This window comes from Nyctereutes procyonoides, unplaced genomic scaffold, assembly GCF_905146905.1.
Source record: "Nyctereutes procyonoides isolate TBG_1078 unplaced genomic scaffold, NYPRO_anot_genome, whole genome shotgun sequence".
In the NCBI taxonomy this organism is placed as follows: Eukaryota; Metazoa; Chordata; class Mammalia; order Carnivora; family Canidae; genus Nyctereutes; species Nyctereutes procyonoides.
Window position 1 is genome coordinate 25,677,446 of NW_026575140.1, and position 8,476 is coordinate 25,685,921.

General features: G+C 46.9%; 1 protein-coding gene across 5 annotated transcripts in view; it reads right to left on the reverse strand.

The window, feature by feature from the left end:
* The window catches only part of KIF1B (kinesin family member 1B), a 151,347-nt gene extending 143,489 nt beyond the window's left edge, over window positions 1-7,858 (reverse strand). For 2 of the 5 annotated variants that reach the window (XM_055306773.1, XM_055306776.1), the window contains exon 1: window positions 7,585-7,856. The gene's annotated coding sequence lies outside the window, so the exon portion shown is untranslated. Of the gene's footprint in view, window positions 1-7,140; window positions 7,329-7,584 lie in introns of those variants that run through there. The other 3 variants (XM_055306777.1, XM_055306775.1, XM_055306774.1) reach the window with 3 other exon arrangements.
* Between the last annotated feature and the right edge of the window lie 618 nt (window positions 7,859-8,476).

An 8,476-nucleotide genomic window follows, 5' to 3' on the forward strand; every position in this document is an offset into this window, starting at 1 on the left:
TGCCCAGGGCCTGATCCTGGAGTCCTGGGATCGAGTCTCATGTCAAGCTCCCTGCATGGAGCCTGCTTCTCCCTCTGCCTGTGTCTCTGCCTCTCTCTCCCTCTCATGAATAAATAAAATCTTAAAAAAAAAAAAAAAAAGAAAAGAAAAGAAATCAGGCATCCTCCTTTTCACCAGTAACATGATTTTATTCATAAACCAAGAGATGCATCAAGAGACAACAGCTCCTAGGGGCACCAGGCTGGCTCAGTCAGTAAAGCATACAACTCGATCTCAGGGTCATGACTTCAAGCTCCAGAGTGGGAATAGAGCTTAAAAAATAAAAATAAATTAAAAAGAAACGACAGGGGTGCCTGAGTGGCTCAATTGGTTGAGGTCTACCTTCAGCTTGGGTCACGGATCAAGCCCCGAGTCTGGCTGCCTGCTTAAAAGGGAGTCTGCTTCTCCCTCTCCCTGCTCTTGTGCTCTTGTTTACTCTCTCTCTAATAAATAAAATATTTAATTAATTAATTGAGACAACAGCTCCTATGGCTTAAGATAAACTATTCTAAATGAAAGTGATTTTTTTTCTTCCAAAGAGTTACAAAACTCTTATCTAGTAAGTCAACTCATTCTAATAATATCTGAAGCTATGTCTCATAATTTTTATTTTAGCAGATGTCCTGGGAATTTTGCTACTCAAATCCCAACATTCCACTGAAGCTCTTCTATTGTCAAAGTGGATGACACACAACACCTTCTTCTGGAATTGTCCAGGCTGAAATGAGCTCAGCTCAGTGTACTACACTGAGTGTACTACTCAGTGTACTACAGTGTAGAAATACTAAGTTTCAGGGGGCCTGTGTGGCTCAGTCAGTTAAGTGTCTCAGCTGAGGTCAAAATCCCAGAGTCCTGGGATCAAGCCCACATGGGGCTCTCTGCCCAGGAGGGAACCTGCTTTTCCCTCTCCTTCTCCCTCTGCCTGCCACTCCCCCTGCTTATGTTCTCTTGCTCTGCCAAATAAATAAAATCTTAAAAAAAAAAAAAGAAAAGAAAAGAAATGGTAAGTTTCAATCAGAGGTTAATGCAAATTTGCTATGGGTTGAGTCCCTGCCCTTAAAGAGACAGAATGAGAAAAAAGCAAGTTTAAAAAAAAAAAATAGAAAAGGAAAAAAATTAGTATGAGTCAAGGTCCCCCTCCTTCTGAAACCTCTGCCTGACCATACCTCTGCAGATACCAGCCTGGGAGGCACCTCACTAACTGAGCAAGAATGCAAGTCAGACTTTTCCATGTGTCAACAATGTGTCAATCTTGCCACCTGATGAACAGACACAGAAAGTTTAATAGGTATGTTTTCATTTAGATGACAATACAAGTATTCCAGACTCTCACAAGGATTTAAATAATGAGTTTTCAGCTGGGATACTAAGATTTATCTTCAAATAAAGTTATGCATCTAAACCATATCAGTCACATCTTTCACAAAAAAAAAAAAAAAAAAAGACTGGTTATATTTTAGTGTTGTATTTTCAGTTTGGAAAGCAGGTAGACTATTTTTTTTTAAAGGTCTTTGAAGAACATTTCTCCTTGTACTTACAGACCTGTTCAAAACAGTGTGAACATTCTTATATCAGAATGTCTAGAATACTTTTCTCTTACAGTTTTAGAACTTATTACCAAAAAACAGTTTCTCTTGATGAATCATTATATATAGCCATTATATATATTTTTTCTTTCCCTTTTTACCTTGAAGAGTTTCAAAACTAAATTATAATAATTGAATTACACAAGTTGCTGTAACTTGTTTATTTAGTTTTTCCTCTTGTTATGCAGTTTTCTTTCTTTCTTTAACAGCCCCCCTGCATTTGTGGTATTTGTGAGAAGCTGTTCAAATCCTTTTTGGAAGCAGTAAGCGGTCAAACTATAAACAAAACAAAACAAAAAAAAACAGTTCCTGTAATAAATCTATTCTGCTATTTAACATCAGAAATACGTTATGTCAAAATTCTAGTTCCTAAAAACAAAAGACTTTAAAAATTATACAAAAATTGTGTTGAATGAACTTGATAATAGTGTGAGTGGCCAGAAAAGCAGGCCAAGATCTGAAAGCGATCCACTAAACAGAAGCAGACAAAAGTTCAATGAAGGAGGGAGTGTGAAGTAAGCAATACTGCCACTGCAGCGAAGGCATGAAGTGTGTCCCTTGGTTTCAGCAATAAAAGGCTGGAAATGAGAGCAAGAGCAGGGGCAGGTGAAGTGAGGGCCACTGAAGCCAGTCTATGGTGGGCTGGAGAGTAATTAGGAGACTAGGAAGTGGAAATACAAGTATCCTCCTTGCTTCCAGAACTTCGCTGGGAGGCTCAAGAGAGTGACAGCTAGGAGAGAACAGAAGTGAAGGAAGGATTTTTCTCCCTCACTTCCTTGTTTGTATTAGGAGAGATCTGCATATTTCTAGACTTTATTCAAGAGCTATTTATTAGGTGCCTACAATGTGATAGGCAGTTCCAGGAGTTTGGGATCAATCAATGAATGAAACAGAAAAACATCCTTGCCATGGAGAAGTTTACCTTCTAGTAGGGGAAGAGGGGACATTAAAATAATAATTTCTACAGAAAGCTACATGATAATAAGCATTACCAGGGAGGGAAAGTACAGCAAAGGCAGGTGGCTCAAGATGATGGTGGGTAGAAACGCTGTGCAGGTACATAAATGACATTAGGGTAGGCATGCTGAGGTTGGGAGATTTAAGCAAAGACTTGAAGATGAAAGAGCTAGCCAAGCAGCTTTCAGGAGAAAAGTGTTCTAGAGGTAGAAGTCAGAGCAAAGTCCCTAAGGTGGGACTATAGGGAAACAGCGAGGGGATCCCTGGGTGGCGCAGCGGTTTGGCGCCTGCCTTTGGCCCAGGGCGCGATCCTGGAGACCCAGGATCAAATCCCACGTCGGGCTCCCGGTGCATGGAGCCTGCTTCTCCCTCTGCCTGTGTCTCTGCCTCTCTCTCATCTCTCTCTCTGTGTGTGTGACTATCATAAATAAATAAAAAAAAAAAAAAAAAACAAACAGGGAAACAGCGAAAGGGATAAAGAGTAACCAATACAGCAAGTCCCTCAAGATTACAAGGCAATGACATCCAGAAGACAACCCAAGGGATTAGCTGAAGTCAGGGAGAGTAACTTTTTCTCTAAGACTTAAGGAAAGAAGGTAAGAAAAGCGGCAGAGAATTCTTTAGGTAGAGGAAGGGGAAGTGGGGGGAGTTCATGTCTTTTTTTCCCTATGAGGCGATAAGTAAGGTTTTAAGCCAAGCATGGGGCAGTAGGAAGGCTTGAGTAAAGCAGTCAAAATTTTACAAATCACTGTGGAGGGGATCCCTGGGTGGCTCAGCGGTTTGAGGCCTGCCTTTGGCCTAGGGCACGATCCTGGAGTCCCGGGATCGAGTCCCACGTCGGCTCCCGGCATGGAGCCTGCTTCTCCCTCCTCCTGTGTCTCTGCCTCTCTCTCTCTCTCTCTCTCTCTCTCTCTCTCTCTCTCTCTCATAAATAAATAATTTTAAAAAATCACTGTGGAGAACAGAGGGAGGAACTGAACAGAACCACTTCAACAGACACCGAAGTGAGATTCAAAGGAGACCTAGGATTACACATTAATTGTAGTACTAACCCCCAGCACTATGTGAGATTTCTCCATGACAGACCAAAAAAAAAGAAGCTAAGGGTGGTAGGAAGGATGCTAGGCTGGCATCTGCATAATGGGTCTTGCAGAATAGTAAAAAATTTAAAAACTGCAAGTGCTGGTAAGAAAAGAGCTGAAGCAGAGCACCCCAGAAGTCACAGTGTACTAAAGGAAGACAAAGAAGTAAAATCTGGAAAAGGCTGATGGCCCAAGAGACATGAGGTAGAAGAGCTTGTGGAAAAAGACTACAAAAGTGAGAGCTATAAATTATCAGAACTTCGGATCTGAAGGTCAACTTGCGATCTGAAGACAGATCCGAAAGTGATGACAAGGTAGAAGATATGGCCACAATACTGAGTTACTGAAATGGCATGAAGCTAACGTTCGCTTGAACTGAAGTTAAGGAATTTTACAGTTGCTAGTTACAGAAGTTGTTCAGTACTGTGGTTATGTACTTATTTCTAGTGACTTGAGGAAGTCACTTAGCTTCCATATCTTCACTTGTAAAATGGGGGTAACAGTATCTATTCATATGGTTGTTACGAGGATTAAATTAGTGAACAATGTAAAGTGCTTGGAAAAGAGCCTGGCATATAGAAAAGGCTAATATGAGTGAGCTGTTTTGTCATTATTGTTGTTGTTACTGTTTATACAGTCATTGACATCTGCCAGGATGATGTCAGAAATTCAGACAGAAAGGAAAACTAAGCCAAGTATCAAAGACATCACAAAGAGCAATGGTAAAGGATGGTATAGTTGAATGATGATACACTTTGGAATAAACAATGTAGGGGATCCCTGGATGGCTCAGCGGTTTAGCACCTGCCTTTGGCCCAGGGTGTGATCCTAGAGTACCAGGATCCCAGTCGGGCTCCCTGCATGGAGCCTGCTTCTCCCTCTGCCTGTGTCTCTGCCTCTCTCTCTCTCTCTCTGTCCCTCACAAATAAATAAAATCTTTTTTTAAAAATGCGATATTAAATATGAAAAAATGTCTTTAATCCATCAGACATTTACAACCTTGTGACTTCAAACACATATACAAACAACCACAAAGCAATCATAAAAGTACCAATTGAGTATTAGGTAAGTATTATATGGCAATACAAAAAAGAAAAGGCTCTGACCATAAAAAACATGGAAACTATCATGGTATGGGTTAAACCGTACTAAATCACTAAATTGTACTAGAACAGAAGACCTTATCTTCTATAACTTTATCTTACTATATCTGTAAACAAATGGTAAAGTGTAAATTCCTTGAGAGCAAAAAACTAAATATTTGTATGTACTGTCAGTAAACTGGTAATGAACATCATAAAAGTGAGCATGAATGAATCACAGGACCATTAACCAAAAAGTCTACCTCAAAGAGAAGTCCAAGGACCCTTCCATATCGTTTTCCCTGTCACAGTCACATCTACTTCATTTATCTTCTATTCTAATGAGCTGCACAAAGAAAAGTTCTGAAAGTATATGTATTTATCCACACATGTATTAACTCCAGAAACTCACCAGTTTGTTCCAACAAGGCCATCTTCCAAAGAGAATTACATGAAGTAAACAGACTATACCTTTCACTGCAGAGTCTTGAAAAATTATATCATATCAGTTTACGAGATCAAAAGGATATGCTTCACTCCTTGAAAAAACCTGCTGTGATCAGTAGCCCAGGAAGGGGTTTATGAACTAGAAGGCAGGGGCCCATTGTTGTCCTTTACTTTGTAACCAGAACAAACCCATAGCAGGGAAGTAGGGTAGAAAGCTTTGGCCTTGGACTCCGTTGGCACTCTTCTTGAGAGTTTATTCCCTGCACAAATCCAAAGTGGGAAAGAGAAAAAAGGAAAGCTGCATTCATATCTGGTCTTGGAAGGAAAAATGGTCTGTTTAAAGCCTTCGAAGCTGTACTTAATTGAATAAATGCTGGAGAAACATTCATCAGGGCAGAGCTGCACAGATTCTGCCTGCAAATCAGATTCACAATCAGGTCTGATTTTATCAAATGCTGAAATTATATTTAACCACAATTCTTCAGATCTTTTTTGCTAATAAACTGTAAAAATTTTAAACTCAGAAATAGTTCTTGATTAGGGCATAGAATTTTAAAAGACACTAGTTCTCTCATGTTAAAGTAATACAAAGCACTAGTTTCTATTGACACTATTTTTGATTCAAGTAAGTTTCAAAAGGAAAGCTTAACATAAAAATATAAAGTATTAAGACTTTTCTTAGAAAACTCCTAACTAAAATTTTTTTGGATAGTTCCACTTAAGAAGTTAAAGGAATTTAAAAGCAAAGGATAAAAAAATACAAAAATAAAAGCAAAGGGTACAATACAAAAGGAAGACAGGCATGCCAGTCTCCAGGTCCTATCAACGCTAAGCATGTAGGAGAAGCCAGATTTACAGGCTCACGCTGAATTCAGTTATTGATCATTTCCAGGTCTGCTTTACAATCCAAAGATTTGTGCAACCCTCATACTCATTCCTTACACAGTACATTTAACTCCACCTGCCTCATAATCCAACAGCCACACCGAGTTAATTAGAAAGCACCTCACAAGCTAAGATTTTATTATGACTAAGCTAAGTTGACAAAATGCCAGCCTTTAAATAAAATATCCACCATGATTTCACTTCAAAGCTATTCAAATCCAATCACCATACTTTCCTGAGGCTGAGACAGACCCATCTATGACACAAAGCAGCATATTCAGTGTCGGCAGAACAGCTGCCTAGAACAGTAAGAGATATGTGAGCAAGGGATCTGTTGACAATCTAATTTCAGCTCCCTCCAGATTCCACAAACATGACCACCTGCATCCTCAGAAATACTGCTGCATGCCTCTCCCACTGTCAGAATATGCCAGGTTAGTAAATCTCTGCAAGGTGAGCTACTCTGAAAATCTCTCCATCCAATGCAATATACCAGCTCGAAGCTTCCGTGCTGGTATACTGGCCCTAGCAATCCTCAGATCTGCCTGGGTACGTGTAAGGATCATCATCGGGCCTCCACGTCCATAGCACTGGCCATACAAGATGAATAGAGAAACAACAGCATTTCACCGCAACAAGAATGGAATCTTGAAGGCACTTCACCACAGAAGCTCATTTAGCAATTCACCAAGGAGAAAAAGTGATTCGGGAGTTCAATTATGGTGTTAGGGCCGGAACGTGTTGTGTTGCATGAACAATGACTAGCTCGCCCGAGCCGGCTCCCAACCCCCACAACTTGGCTTCTGGCGGGGCCAGTCACCCTGAAAGCTGCCAGGGCTGTCACTCGGTGCCTTCCAGCAACCGGACTTGGCTACTAAAGGATTTGTCAGATCATCCTCCCAATATGGCTGCCAGAGTAATCCTGGGCTGCCGAACGCCGAGACCACAGCAGCCCTCCCCGCGGCTGGCCGGCATCCACACGCCCCCTCCCTCTCCACCGCGCTCCTCTCTCGGGTCCCCGCGCCATCCGCTTCCCCTCCGCCACGCCGAGCCCCTTCCTACCTTCATCTGGCAGAAGAGCAGAGCCGCGTTCCCAGGCTCAACCCCGATGCCAACCACAAAGGGGGCGCGGGGACCGGGGCAACGCGGACGAGGGGCTTCGACGCCGAGCGGCGCCGGCTGCACCGAGCTGCAGTGTGCGCAGAGAGCGCAGGCCGCCGACGGCCGCGGGCCGGCCGACCGCGGGGCACGGCCCGAGTGCGGCGGCTCCGGCGAAGCCGAGGGCTGGTGCGGGGCACTGCGGGACCCGAGGGCCCCCGCCCCGCCCCGCCCCGCCCCGCCCCGCGCCCCGGACCCGCCGCGCGGCTCGCGCCGGGACGGCGCTTCCTCCGCTCGGACCCCGCCCGGCCCGGGCCCGGCCGCCCCTCCCCCCAAGCGGCCCCCTCCCCAGCCCCCGCGGCCGCGGCGCCAACCGCTGCCCGCCTCCTCGCCCCTCCCCCGCCTCACCTCAGCTGCGCGGCCGGCCGACGGGCGGACTGGCGGGCCGGGTCAGCAGGCGCCGCGGCGCGCGGGGGCGCGGGGGGCCCGGCACCTACGCTCCTCAGCGCGAGCAGCAGCCACCGCGAGCCGCAGGGCGCCGCTCCGCAGCCCCATCACGCGGCGGCCCGGCCCCTCATCGAGGGTCGCGGCGCGGGGAAGCGGGAGCGCGGGAGGCCGGGGCGCGGGGACGAGCCGGCGGAGGCAGCCGCGGCGGACGGGGAGCAGCAGCTCGCGCTCGCGCTGGCGCCTCCCTGGGCGGCAGCCGTCCGACTGCCCCGCGTCGGTCCCGGCGAAGCTCCGCCCGCAGCCGCCCGCGCCGGACACCGCCCCGAGCCCGGCCGCCGCGCGTCACCTCGGCCCGCCCCGACGTCCGCGATTGACGCGGGCAGCGACCAATCAGAGCTTAGAGCTCGGGGCGGCCGGCCAATCGCAGGGTGAGCCAGAGAGGGGCTGGGGCGAGGAGCTGCGGAGAGGCCGGGCGCCTCCTGGTGGCCCAGATGTCCGCGCGCGTGCGGGGCTGCGGGGCTGCGGGGCTGCGGGGCCGGGAAGGCCGACGCCCCGAGTCCCCCCCGGGTGACCCGAGAAGGACGTTATTCAGCGGCAGTCGCGCCTGGCCCACCTGATGATCTGCCTTGTAAGGGAACAAAGCTTGGCCAAGTGGGGCGGGGCGCGCCTGCGGGGGGCAGGGGCCAGCGGAGGGGCCCAGCTGAGTCTGGGAGGCGGCCCAGTGTGGAGTCATTGTCCGCGGGGAAAGCTGCCCCCCCCCAGCCGCCCAACACGGCGCAGTCGGAATTGAAACACGCAAAGGGAGGAGTGCATTGTCCCGCAGCAAGCTTCCCGGCCTATTCTTATCGAGCCC